Below are 14,475 nucleotides of genomic sequence, written 5' to 3' on the forward strand. Positions count from 1 at the left end.
GATGCAGCTGGAAACCATCATTCTTAGCAAACTATCACAAGAACAGAAAACCAAACACCGCATGTTCTCACTCATAGGTGGGAACTGAACAACGAGATCACTTGGACTCAGGAAGGGGAACATCACACACCGGGGCCTATCATGGGGAGGGGGGAGGGGGGAGGGATTGCATTGGGAGTTATACCTGATGTAAATGACGAGTTGATGGGTGCAGTAGACCAACATGGCACAAGTATACATATGTAACAAACCTGCACGTTATGCACATGTACCCTACAACTTAAAGTATAATCATAATAAATAAATTAAAAAAAAAAAAAAAAAAAAACAAATTGAAAAGGATTTATCAGGAAAACCTACTGAATCTTAGTAACAACAGTGGTATCTGTGACATCTTCCCCAGGGACTGCTCCTATCCCCTTCCCCCTCACAACTTAGCTCTATTACCTGAAAGTCCTACCCCGGCCTCAGCAGATGAGGAAGACTATGTGGGCTGGCAGCTCCACTGCCCTGCGGGAGGGGGCTGACTATATTTGGAACGGGACATGGAAAACAGCGCCCACAGTACTATCAGAAATAAGAGATGTCACAGTGGCAAACAATCAGGACAGCCTAACATCAAGGCTAGTCTAGGTTTGGATACTGGTTGGAACAAGCAAACACAAAATGGCAGAGCAGTCAGAAATATAATAAGAAAATCCAGGGAAGGAAACCACTAAAGACAACCTTTTAAAGATCCCCTTATCTCTAAAGGTAAACAAGGCTGTGCAAATGCTTAAAGCTGTGTGTGCACAGGAAAGACCAGACAGGGCTCTAGAGAACTACCTGTCCTTGGCTGATTTTCCCCTAGTCATTGGGTGTCTACTACATTAAGTGATAACTGAATTCACTTCTAACTATTTTCTGGAGTCACAAATCATACACTATGGGTCATCTATATCACCACCTTTATTACACAGATGAGAAACACAAGGCCTCTGAACACTTTAAGAATGTGAGTTTCTAAAACGTTAGTAGAAAATCAACAGAAGTTTTTGTTTTCTTGTAAATTTGTTTAAGTTCTTTGTAGATCCTGGATATTAGCCCTTTCTCAGATGGAAAGATTGACCCAGTAATCCCATTACTGGGTATATACCCAAAGGATTATAAATTATTCTACTATAAAGACACATGCGCACAGTATGTTTACTGCTGCACTATTCACAATAGCAAAGACTTGGGACCAAACCAAATGCCCATCAATGATAGACTGGATAAAGAAAATGTGGCACATACATACCATGGAATACTATGCAGCCATTAAAAAGGATGAGTTCATGTCCTTTGCAGGGACATGAAGCTGGAAACCATCATTCTCAGCAAACGAATACAAGAACAGAAAACCAAACACTGCATGTTCTCACTTATAAGTAGGAGTTGAACAATGAGAACATTTGGACACAGGGAGGGGAACATCACACACTGGGGCCTGTTGAGGGGTGGGGGGCTAGGGGAGGGATAGCATTAGGAGAAATCCCTAATGTAGATGATGGGTGCAGCAAACCACCACAGCACGTGTATACCTATGTAACAAACCTGCACGTGATACACATGTACCCCAGAACTTAAAGTAAAAAAAAAAGAAAAAAAAAAAAAGAAAATCAACAGAGGTTAGTACATATGGCCCCTACAACTATGCCAAAATCCACTTAACTACAAAAAGGTGGCATAAAATTAACAAACGAGAATTGGTCAGGTAAGTTAGAACTTATCCGAATACACAAATATACATAAACTTCTTCAGTCTTTGGCTGGGATGTCCAATCTTTTGACTTCCCTGGGCCACAGGGAATACGACGAAATTATCTTGGGCCACACATAAAATATGCTAACAACAGCTGATGAGCTTAGAAAAAAAAAATCACACACAAAAAATCTCATAATGTTTTAAGAAAGTTTATAGATTTGTGTTGGGCCACATTCAAAGCCGTCCTGGGCTGCTGCATGCAGCCCACAGGCCCTGGGTTGGACAAGCTTGATAGTCTGTCTTCCTTTTTATGCCTTTTTCTCCTGTGAAGTCTTATAAAGGAAGAGACTAATATGGCTTCACCAGAAAGTCATTCCTTGTGGGGTAAGGTGATAAACTCTACCTTGGAGAATGGGTCACACCTGTTCTGTAAATGGTCATTGCTTGTAACCGATCCTCTCACTTTCTGTTCCTCTTTTTCTCAACTCCAGATTCCTAGTTCTAGATCTTCATTTTATTTTCTTTGTGGGTAACAACCTGGCTAAAAATACTCTACTCTTTTGGTTGGGTATCTACAAGTCCCAGGGAAAACAACCATACATAGATATAAGCTCCAGTTCCAATTGCCATCCAAAACTATTAACATTTTCATCTGTACAACACAACTTGTTTCCATAACAAAAGGCTATCCATTCATGTTCTCAAGCCCTCTTATTGTAAATTCTGCTTGTCCAAGCAAGTGATTTTAAGTTCTCTTGGAGACAACGAACACTCCATGTAAATTAAATGCTGTTTTCCCCTAAGCTTTGCAGAACGCAGGAAGCCACTTTGGGTGGGCACCAAGGAAACCTGCTCCCAAGACAACCATTAGATGTTCCTGCCTTTCCTGACAGCTTGACATTTGGCCCATCCTAGGCCTTTAGTCAATTTTAAACCACTAGGAAAAACAAGGACCAAATCCTTGTATTTGTACAGCTGACATCTTTGCTGCTCAGAACCTTGTGTAATCTATCTTTGTGACAAGGACAGCCAGAAACTGTACTAGTTTAAAAACATATCTGACAAATGGTCTAACGGGCAGTCAAGAAACAGTTCAAAGCAAAGAATGAAGTAGGACTGGCTGCTGCACTGTGGAGTGAGCCCCTTCAGATGTTTTCCTTCCTTTGTTACTTGAAGATAGCATCTGGGAATAGAAGGCTGGGAATCTGGGGCAGGTGTGAAAGGATGGCGTTTCTATCAAGGGAAAACACCTGGATGAAACTAATTCATCATGGAAACCACATCTGGTCTTTCAAATTTTAAAAAATACTGAAAGATGACTGACGGCAGTGAGGTACAGATTTTGCCAACAATTACACTGGGTTTAAACTGTAGTTGCCATGTGGCTGCTCAGTAACCTCGGATGGTATCTTTAGTCTCTGAGCATCTCTGAGTTTCCTTTATTGCACAATAGATTAAATGAGATAATTTAGGTACAATGCCTAGCATTGTTCACATGTTCACATATGTCACCACTTCTCACTTTCTGCCTTACTGATGCCAACCAGAGACAGGTGCTAGTGATAAACACTGTCTCTATGCAGATGTAGGAACACAACTTCTTATCATAACTAATTTCTAACAACAACAACAAAAACTCCAGGACTAACTCTGCAATTTAACAACTCAAATTCTATCTTTCAGCAAGGATCAAATGATTAACTTTTACTTGACACTTTTCCTCCTGAGTCATTTCTTTGATCCAATATTTTAACAGCAGCTGAGCGACACAGCAGGATTCCATGGATCAGCCACCACCAACCACATAAAAGGCTAGGAATTATTTCAGATCAGGATGCTGCCAGAGCACAGCTCTCCAAATAAAAGATTTTACAGTCCATTTTTTGTTTTCAAAACTCCCTGACCAGCTCGCTTTCCTCTGTCAAGAGACGCCTGGATGTGATGGGATCCTCTTCCTACCCAAATCTGGAGCCCTCTGTGATGGCACCAGGTAAAAGGTGATGCCCCGTTCAGGTTTCAGACTGACACACCATACCTGCTGTCAAAACTACTTCACACCCTGGTGGGAAGAAGCTCCCCTCAATTCTCAGTAGTGCCCACTGCAGTTATTACATGTGAGTGAATAATAAGTCACTGAAATACTGTGATGACTCACGCATCAAAAAGAAAGCCCTAGTCTGGGCTTATAGGCCAGGAGGCAGTCTCCAAGGGAGAATCTGATCTTGCTAGCTAAAAACAGCAGGTAGGAGGCATAAGCCCTGCAAATACTTTTTTAATTAAATGAAGTATGTTTTTCCCTCCCCTCTTCTCTTGCTCTGTCTTCCTTCTCTCCTGTCTTGACAAATGCTCTTAGACAATCTGGGTCACATTTGTCAGCCTGAAAACAGTGCTAAGATAAAAAACAGATCCAAAACAAGAGGTCCTACCAGTCAAGAGCAATCCGTGCTTAGAAGCAATAATTTTGCAAAACACAGTGAAGGCAGGACTACATTTCAAGTGTCTGACTTAAAATGTACCTGAACTCCAACTATTATTTAATTATACTTTATTGCGGAAAATAGACCCTTTGCATCCTGAAACCCAGATGTGTATTCCAATTCAGAAAGTAAAAGAAAAATAGTAATGACCACAACAGTCCAATATAATCAGAAAATGTTGCAGAGTTCTCAGCACATAGATATCCCCCCTAATATCTCAAATATTAATTCTAAAACCAACACACCATTTGTCCTGAAGACACATAAAATGTTTTATGCTACACACTAAACTCATTCTCTCTAACGCCACCCTCCCTCCACTCCCAAACATGAGCACTCCTTCCTGTGCTTTCAAGCTTGCTGGTCCTCTAAATTAGAGTCCCTGGAGTACATCCTCCAGTGCTGTCTGCTTTGAATCTGTTAAGATTTTACGTCATGAATATCTTTTAAAATTTCTTTTCTTCTCTTCATTATCCTTGCTTTGCCTTGCTTTAGTTACTCAGCTTCCTCTCAGGTGACTATTGCAGCTCATGGCTCTCCATGCAGTCACACAGTTTACCTCTAAATAATGCATCTAATCATGCCACTCCCCAGCCTAAAGCCTCTCCCAATTCCCTGTTGCATTCAATTTGGCATTTAAGGCTCTTCACAGACCACCATCTAGCTAATTCACCTCTCTAGCTCCATCTGGCATCAACCTGTGCCTAAGCTCCAGCCCACTGAGCTGATGAATGTTCCATGAATATACTCACAGCCTTCCATAATTCCGTATACACTTACTGTTCCTGAGATGCTCTTCTCACTTTCTAGAGTTAGTCTCCATTCTCTGTGCTCTCAACACTTTGTCCTAACCTCTAATTTTGTACTTAGTTTACATTACAATTACATATTGTATGGGAGTGAGCCTTATTTATCTCTATATCACTGATGTCTACTATGGAGTTTGCTATTAGAAGAGAGAAAGACCCAAAGGAAATTCTAAAGTACGTACTGCAGAAAGAAAAAAAAAAATGATAGCAGATGAAAACCTCAAAATGGAGGAAAGTAACAATGAGAGAAGATATTGATAATAGATGGGAAAAGGAAAACATTGTTTCAAACTATAAGAAACATGTGTAATTTGTGGAGGAAAAATAGAAAAGCCAGAGAGATATGTCCTCAAATTTTGGAGCATGAGTGGTAACATATTCAAACAGAGAATTTTTTTTTTTTTTTTTAGGGATGCCTGTTAAAACAGCAGGAGCAGCTACTAAGGAAGTAGACAGACATAGAGCAAACAACCTCTGAACAGGCAGAGGGGACTTGGAGTGGGGAAGAAAGACTATCAATTCAAAAGACAGCAAAATGGGTACGCAAAGGCAGACAGAGTGGTATAATGGATACTAGAGACTCAGAGGCGGGGAGGTTGGGACGGGGCTGAGGGATGAAAAAATACCTGCTGAGTACAATGCACACTATTCAGGTGACAGTTACACTAAATCCAGACTTCACCACTCTACAACTCATCCATGTAGCCAAAAATACCACTTGTACTCCTAAAGCTGTTGAAATAAAAAAAATCTTTTATCATAAAAATAATAATAATTAAAAAAAATAAGAGACAGCAAGAAGAGATGGGGGAAATAAATAACATTGATAAGCACCCCTATTACTCAGGAAATTACAAGCATTTTAGGAGCTCTGTGTCAGAAACTGAGGGCAGTGACCAAATATATATTTCTTATTATGTCACATATGGCATTAAGAGAAATAAACAAATCCATCACCAGAGGGACAAACTGCAATACAACTCTCCTAGTAATTGATAGCTTCAGCAGATAAAAAAAGGTCAGTAAAGATAAAAAGATTTAAATAGCATAATTAACTTTTAGATGTATAGAACATATATAGAATATTGAATATAATAAGTAGTGAAATATTAACTCTGAAAACTAAGCTATAAAGAAAACCTCAATAAATTGCAAAGGACTGGTATACCAACATTCACTTACAATGCGATATTAGAAATATATTTTTAAAAGGTAACTTGAATGCACAAATAAAATGTGAGTTAGATTTTATACATATATATATATAATCTATACTGTATATATATAAGGGAATAGTATTCAGCCTTAAAAAAGAAAACTCTGCCACTTGTGACAACATGGATGAACATGAACATGAGGGCATTATGTTAAGTGAACAGGCCAGGCACAGAAAGATAAACGGCATATGATCTCCCTTATAGGCATACCACAGGGATGTTGCAGGTCCAGTTTCACACTACCACAATAAAGTGCGTATCACAATAAAGTGAGTCAAACAGATTTGCTGGTTCCCCAGTACCTATAAAAGTTATGTTTACACTACTGTAGTCTATTAAGTGTACAATAACATGTCTAAAACACTACATACCTTAATTAAATACAATTTATTGCTAAAAATGCTAATGATCATCTGAGCCCTCAGTGAGTTGTAACCTTTTTGCTGGTAGAGGATCCTCGATGTTGATGACTGCTGACTGATCAGGGTGGTGGCTGAAGTTTGGCGTGGCTGTGGCAATTTCTTAAAACAATGAAGTCTGCCACATTAATTGATTCTTCCTTTCATAAAAGATTTCTCTGTAGCATGTGATGCTATTTGATAGCATTTTACCCACAGAACTTCTTTCAAAATTGGAGTCAATACTCTCAAACCCTGCTGCTGCTGCATCAACTAAGTTTACGCAATATTTTAAACCCTTTGTTGTCATTTCAACAATGTTCACAGCACCTTCACCAACGTAGATTCCATCTCAAGAAACCAGTTTCTTTGCTTATCCATAAGCAGCAACTCTTCATTCCTTCAAGTTTTATCATGAGATTGCAGAAATTCAGTCATATTTTCAGTCTCTACTTTTAATTCCAGTTTTCCTGCTATTTCCACTACATCCACAGTGACTTCCTCCACTGAAATCTTAAACCGTTCCAAGTCATCCATGAAGATTGGAATCTTCTTACAATCTCCTGTTAATGTTGATATTTTGACCTCTTCCCATAAATCATGAATGTTCTTAATGGCATCTAGAATGCTGAATCCTTTCCAGAAGGATTTCAATTTACTTTGCTCAGATCCATCAGAATAATCACTATGTATGGCAATTACAGCCTTATTAAATGAATTTCTTAAATAATAAGACTTAAAAGTTGAAATTATTCCTTGGTCCAAGAGCTACAGAATGAATGCTGCATTAGCAGACATGAAAACAACAAGAATCTCCTTGTACATCCCCCTCAGAGCTCTCGGGTGACCATGTGTATTGTCAATGAGCAATAATATTTTGAAAGGAATCTTCTTTTTCTGAGCAGTGAGTCTCCACAGTGGGGTTAAGACATTCAGTAAACCATGCTATAAACAGATGTGTTGTCATCCAGGCTATGTTGTTCCATTTATAAAGCACAAGCAATAATAGTTTACCATCATTCTTAAGGGCCTTAGAACTTTTAGAATGGTACATGAGTACCGGCTTCAACTTAAAGTCATCAGTTGCATTAGCCCCTAACAAGAGAGTCACCCTGCCCTGTGAAGCATTGACTTCTGTTCTCTAGCTATGAAAGCCCTAGATGGCATCTTCTTTCAACAGAAGCCTGTTTCATCTACACTGAAAATTTGTTGTTTAGTGTAGCCATCTTCATTAATGATCTTAGCTAGATCTTCTGGATAACTTGTTGCAGCTTCTCCATGAGCACTTGCTGCTTCACTTGGTACTTTTATGTTATGGAGATGGTTTCTTTCCTCTCACCTAATGAACCAACCTCTGCTAGCTTTCCATTTTTCTTCTGCAGCTTCTTTGCCTTTCTCAGCCTTCAGAGAGTTGAAGAGTTAGTACCTTACTCTGGATTAGGCTTTGGCTTAAGGGAATGTTGTGACTGATTTAATCTTCTCTCAATATATTATCTATCTGTCTGTCTATCTTCTATAAATTCTCACTCTCTCTATATATATACCTGGACCACTAAAACTTTCTCCCTATCAGCAGTAAGGCTATTTTGCTTTCTTATCATTCATGTGTTAACTGGAGTAGCACTTTTAATTTCCTTCAAGAACTTTTTTTGTTTGTTTGTTTGTTTCCTTCAAGAACTTTTGCTTTGCATTCCTAACTTGTCTAGCTGATGCAAGAGGCCTAGCTTTTGTTTTGGCCTGTAGGCTTTCAACAAGCCTTCCAACACTTAAAGGCCATTTTAGGGTTATTAATTGGTCGAATTTAATATTGTTGTGTCTCAGGGAATAGGGAAGCCCAATGAGAGGGACAGAAGTAGAACAGTTGGTTGGTGGCGTAGTCAGAACACACATAACATTTATCAATTTGCTGTCTTATATGGGCATGGTTCATGGTGCCCCAAAACAATTACAATAGTAACATCAAAGATCACTGATCACCATACTAGATATAATAAAATTTAAAAGTTTGAAATATTTTATTACCAAAATGTGACACAGAGACATGAATCAAACACATGCTGTTGGAAATATGGTGTTGATAGACTAGCTCAATGCAGGGTTGCCACAAACCTTCAATTTACAAAAATTGCAAAACACAATAAAGTGAAGCATAATAAAATAAGGTGTGCTTGTACTAATTTTGTAAACTTTGAGAAATGTGTCTTGAATAATAATTTCATCTCCATAAGAGGAGGCAGCAGCTGCTGTAAAATGCTGAAACAACCCCTTCAGGAAACATTCAATCTTAAGTGCAATTGCCTTCCCTTTTTAGTTTTAAATGGAAAAGTTTCTACACAAAGCTGTTTACATAAATATTCAGCTGTTTACCTCTGCACACAAGGTAGAAAAGCAGAAATCTGATGACAGTTCAGGAACACTAAACAGATACCAGCTCAAAAATGATGAAAAATTTAGGGACTCAACTATCTACCTCATTAGCCTAATCCATTGGTGTTCCACAAGTAATTTCTTTTTAATAGTAGACAGTCATAAATTTTCAGATGATTTTCTTGAAAAGTATAAATTATGTCGGTTAAATTATAATGGATAGATTATATTCCATTTTAATGCCAATATACTCCCTTGGTCGGGAGACAAAGGCCCAGAGATGCATCTGGTTTGGACACCAGCACATTACCTGCAGTCTCATATATCTGTGTAGCAGTCTGTATTTTCCAATAGTGGCCACTGCAAGACTCCTTGAGAAACTTTTCACTTCCCTATCAAGAGATGGAATCTATTTCTACTCCCATGGAACTTAAGTGGCCTTTGTAACTGCTTTAGTTTAATAGAACATAGTGGAGTGATGCTGTCTGATTTCCTAAGGTAGATCATGAAAGGTTCCTGCTTTTCTTTCTCTTGGGTCATGTGCTGAGCAGTGAACTGGTACAGAAGTCTGCCTACCCTGAAGCTATCATGCTGGAGAGACCACAAACAGAGATGCCTGAGGATCCCAGCTGTTATGTCTTCCCAGCTAGGCTCCAGACATGTAAGTGAGCTAGCTTCAGATGATTCCAACCCCCAACCTCTAGGCCAACCCAGCTGATGTGAGTGGAGCAGAGATGAGCTGTCCCTGCTGAGCCCCAGCCAGATTGCAGATTCATGAGTCAAATTCACATGGTTGTTGCTGACATTAAGTTTTGGAGTGGTTTGTTATGCAGCACCAATTAACTGGAACAGGAGGGACACTGAATGCAAATATCATCCCCTCATTTACCCAAAGGATAAAAGACAGAACCACAAGCCCAAACAGCAGGATTTCTTAAAAATCAAAATGATGGCACTGTGTTTTACCCAAAAAGTGCAAGCACCACTTCTGAAAGTTAAATTTGACTTAGGATTCACACACCTTTTGCCACTTGTGCTGATTAGTGGATATCTATGCAAATATATTATTTGAAAAAAAAAATCCTTTTATTTTTGCTTTTAATGTCTTCAAAAGATCACTGATGCAGGTTAACAGCCTCTGCTTGTTAACAAAATTTACTCAATTACTGTATCCACCTTTCATTTTAGGTTGTAATTTATGTTGGTGCCAACAGAGTGATATCAGTGTCCTCAAATTCAGTAGAACCAAAATGAAATCACTGGGCTCTACATATTATCTGCTATTGGCTATTAGTAGAAAGTAATCAGATTTTAGAGCTAAATAAAATCCCTGATCACTTAGTGTGTAACCCTAGACAAGCTACACAACTTTTATTGATCTGTGAAATGGAAATAATACCTATTTATTGACAGGGTGGCTACAGAATTAAATGAGCCACTATATATAAAATACTTAGCATGCCTGGTATATAATAGACAATCAACAAGTTTCCTTTCCTTGGCACTCTTGACCTTTTTCATTGAATGACAGGCTAAAGGAGAATGTAAGTCCCAGGGTTTGCTCCAGGTAAAAGAAGCCTTCCCAAGAAATTCAGGTTCTGCTTCCTGCCCATGAGTGATGCTCCAACACTTGAAAGTGGGCCTCCAACCAGAGCAGCTACTGGGGCCCTCTCTGGGTTTCTTTGTTTATTGTAGTCATTATTTTAACGGAAAATATTTGAGCAAATTTAACTCTGCATCCCAGCTACTGCTTTTTCTTTTGTTACCATGCATTTTCACCAGCAAAGAACTAATTTAGTGTTTCGTGTTTTTTTTTGTTTTTTTTTTTTGGCAGAGGTGTTGCGGAGTTTTGCTGTGTCACCCAGGCTGGAGTGCACTGGTGTGATCTCAGTTCACTGCAGCCCCTGTCTTCCAGATTGAAGCGATTTTTGTGCCTCAGCCTCCTGAATAGCTGGGATTACAGGTGCACAACAGCACACCCAATTAATTTTTGTATTTTTGGTAGAGATGGGGTTTCACCATGTTGGCCAGGCTGTTCTCAAACTCATGGCCTCAAGTGACCCATCCACCTCAGCCTCCCAAAGTGCTGGAATTACAGGCGTGAGCCACTGTGCGCAGCCTGTTTTGTTTTAAATAGGAGGTCACTGGGGACTTTATGCCAGAGAGGTATCTGACCTGAATTACTGGCCGGCTATGTTAAGGAGGCAAAAAATTAACAGGTAACCTACGGATTTTAGATGTTTGGCCAACAACCTCAATATATGAGCAGACAAAATGACATTATGGGAAGAACAGAGAATCAGCTATCCCTCCAGGTATTTTTATTTGGTTCAAGCTTAACCTCTAAGTGAACAATGAAGCTTCCTGAAGTAGACACAGCATGTGCCTCACACTTGCTGTGGGATCTTAGGAAGCAACTTTGCAGGCCTTTGTTTCTTCACCCAAGAAACCATGGGATTAGAGTAGATGATCAAACTATGTGATGACCAAAAGGACTTAAGATCATCTAGTGTAATGTTCTCACTTGACAGGTGAGAAGTGAGGCCAAGAACAATTCAGTGGCTTTCTTGATGTCACAGTCCTTGCAGCCAACAGACTTGGGACTGGCATCCAAGGTTTACAGGCAATAAAGATCCTCTTTCCACAAAGCCTTAGCTGTCTCTAAAATGACTTGATTCCGATGGTAAAGAGGAAGAAGCACAATATGCATTTCTATTCACGTTAATTTAAAATGATTTGACAGGTCAAATATTTATTTCCTAATTTCCAAGCTAACTTTCTTGCTAAGGGAGGACTTGCAACTGTCTTGAACAAGGGCCCATTCCTAGGTCATCATTCTCCAGACCTGAAAAAGCAATGTAAGTGCTTTTCACCTGATATATTCAAAACAGAGCAGGATGAATTTTATCAGTGATGTCCCTTGCAAGTGCCAGGTACCCAACAGAAAATGACAGACTTCTGTGCTCTTTAACCTATGAGTGATAGAGTTACTGTTATACTATGTGCCAACCAAGTTTCAGACTCAAGGAAGGTGTGGGGCAAAACTACTGACAAGGCTAAATCTTTATCCATCCACCTGATATTTCTTAATTCTTCCTCTCTAGGGAACAGATAAGTTCTTTAAGGTTCACAGGTCTGATTCACCACAGAGTGATTATATTCAAGAACCCTGATTTGCCCAAAGCAAGATACCCACCTAGGTGAACAGGAAGTAAAGTTTCTCAGCCCAGCCACTCTAGAAATCTGGAGCAAGGGGCAAAGGAAATGTTTCTTATTCAAATTAACATAAATCAACAACATTGACCTTGATATACATGATCTTAATTAAGAACTAAACTGGAATTTAAACATTTGAATGCTGCACTAAGGTATCCTAGAAATTAAGGCCAAATGTGGAAATTGAAACAATGAGAAAGATAAAGGAAGCCTATAACCAGGAAATACACTGACGTAATGGAAATGAGCCAGCCTGGAGTGGAGGACAACGGGAGCCTGAGGGAGGCAGACTGTCAAAGTTGGCATGACTTTATCTGTTGGGGAGACAATGAGGGGTGTATTTAGGAACAAGGGTGGAGATAGTGTGGTCTACCAGACAGATAACTCCTTGCCAGGCAGGTTCTAATATAGACTGAATGGAAACTTCCTTTTAAGAACGTCAACTCTTTGTCTGTGGTTCCACACTTACAAAATGAGATTCTCTTCCCATCAAAGTTCTCACACAGGTCTTCCAATCTGAGACATGCGGGAGTGAAGGAAAAGGCTAGAGAAAGCAGTCCTTTCTGTGCTGTCCAACATGGCAGCCACTCCACAGGTGGTTACTGAGTACTTAAAACGTGGCTAGCGTGAATAAGAAACTGAATTTTATTTTAAATTTTATTTAATTTTAATTAAAGTTAAATTTAAATTTAGAAATGGACACTGATTCATTTACTGGACAAAACAACTGATATGCATGTTTGGAATGACTTGGGTATGTGAATCTACTTTCTCTACTGTAAGTTTTAATCTAAGTACAGATCGAGTATTGTCCATGAAATTTCAGTGTCCCAATTGAGATATGCTGTTAAGTGTAAAATATGCTTACAGCACATCTCAATAGGACTTTCAAGACTTTGTATTTTAAAAATGCAAAATATCTCATTAATAGTTCTATTAATTACAGTCAATCCTCCATATCCATGGTTCTACATATGCAACCAACTGTCCAGTAAGAATATTTTTAAATAAATAAAAAATACAACAAAAAATACAGATAATACAGCACAACAATTATTTACATAGCATTTACATTGTATTAAGTATTTTAAGTAATCTAAAGATGATTTAAAATACATGGGAGGGTGTGTACGGGTTATATACAAATACTTCATTTTATATAAGGGACTTGGGCATCCATAGATTTTGGTATCTGTGGGGAGTCCTGGAACCAGTCCTCCATGGACACCAAGGGACAACTGTACATGTTGAAATAATATCTTGAATATATTAAGCAACGCAAAAATATATTGTTAAAATTAATTTCATATTTCCTTTTATTTTTAATGTGGCTACTAGCAAATTTAAAATTACATATAAAGCTCATACTTGAGGTTTATATTACATTTTCACTGGACAATGCTACTCTAGATTCTGGAAGGTCTAGATAAGACCACTTTTTTTGTGTTTTTGGTTTTTTTCTTGAGACAAAGTCTCACTCTGTCACCCAGGCTGGAGTGCAGTGGCACTATCTCGGCTCACTGCAACCTCCGCCTCCCAAGTTCAAGTGATTCTCCTGCCTCAGCCTCCCAAGTAGCTGGGACTACAGGCGCATGCCACCACACCCGGCTAATTTTTGTATTTTTTTTTAGGAGAAATGGGGTTTCACCATATTGGCCCAGCTGGTCTTGAACTCCTGATCTCATGATCCACCTGCCTTGGCCTCCCAAAGTGCTGCGATTACAGGCATGAGCCACTGTGCCCGGCCAGAACACCACTTTTTTTTTTTTTTCCTTTTTCTTAGAAAAGATTGTAGTAGTATATTCTTGGGCTTCTTTGTCAAAATCACACTAGGATTCACCATGTGAAGAGCCCAAGGATAGTCTTTCTTATTAGATTATACTCTCTCAGTAAATTAAAATTAGACATTTGGTTTTAAAATTTGCCTCAGATTATTTAATTGATGTCAGTCAGCCAGCATGTGGTCAATTGTAAAGGAAAAACGACATCGGAGTTCCAGATCAAAGGAACTGATAGAGGGAAACAGCCCTGAAACAAACAGTGACTATAATTCAAATATTTGACACTAAATATCAAATCCCTTTAGTCTTCTTTTACATGATCACAAAAAGAAACCACATAAAAAGGAAAGAAACAGCAATATATAATCCCAACATATACATTCTGAAGAAGATACTATTTTAAATACCCTCTGAACATGAATCAAATATACGGCAAATGATAAATTTATATATACACTTCATATGCACAAGTAAAACTTTATCC

The 14,475-nt window shown here is 38.8% G+C and overlaps 1 protein-coding gene across 3 annotated transcripts in view; it reads right to left on the minus strand.

The window, feature by feature from the left end:
* TMEM108 (transmembrane protein 108) overlaps positions 1 to 14,475 on the minus strand; it is a 330,997-nt gene that overhangs the window by 230,772 nt on the left and 85,750 nt on the right. The window lies entirely within an intron of this gene.

This window comes from Papio anubis, chromosome 2, assembly GCF_008728515.1.
Source record: "Papio anubis isolate 15944 chromosome 2, Panubis1.0, whole genome shotgun sequence".
Taxonomy (NCBI): domain Eukaryota; kingdom Metazoa; phylum Chordata; class Mammalia; order Primates; family Cercopithecidae; genus Papio; species Papio anubis.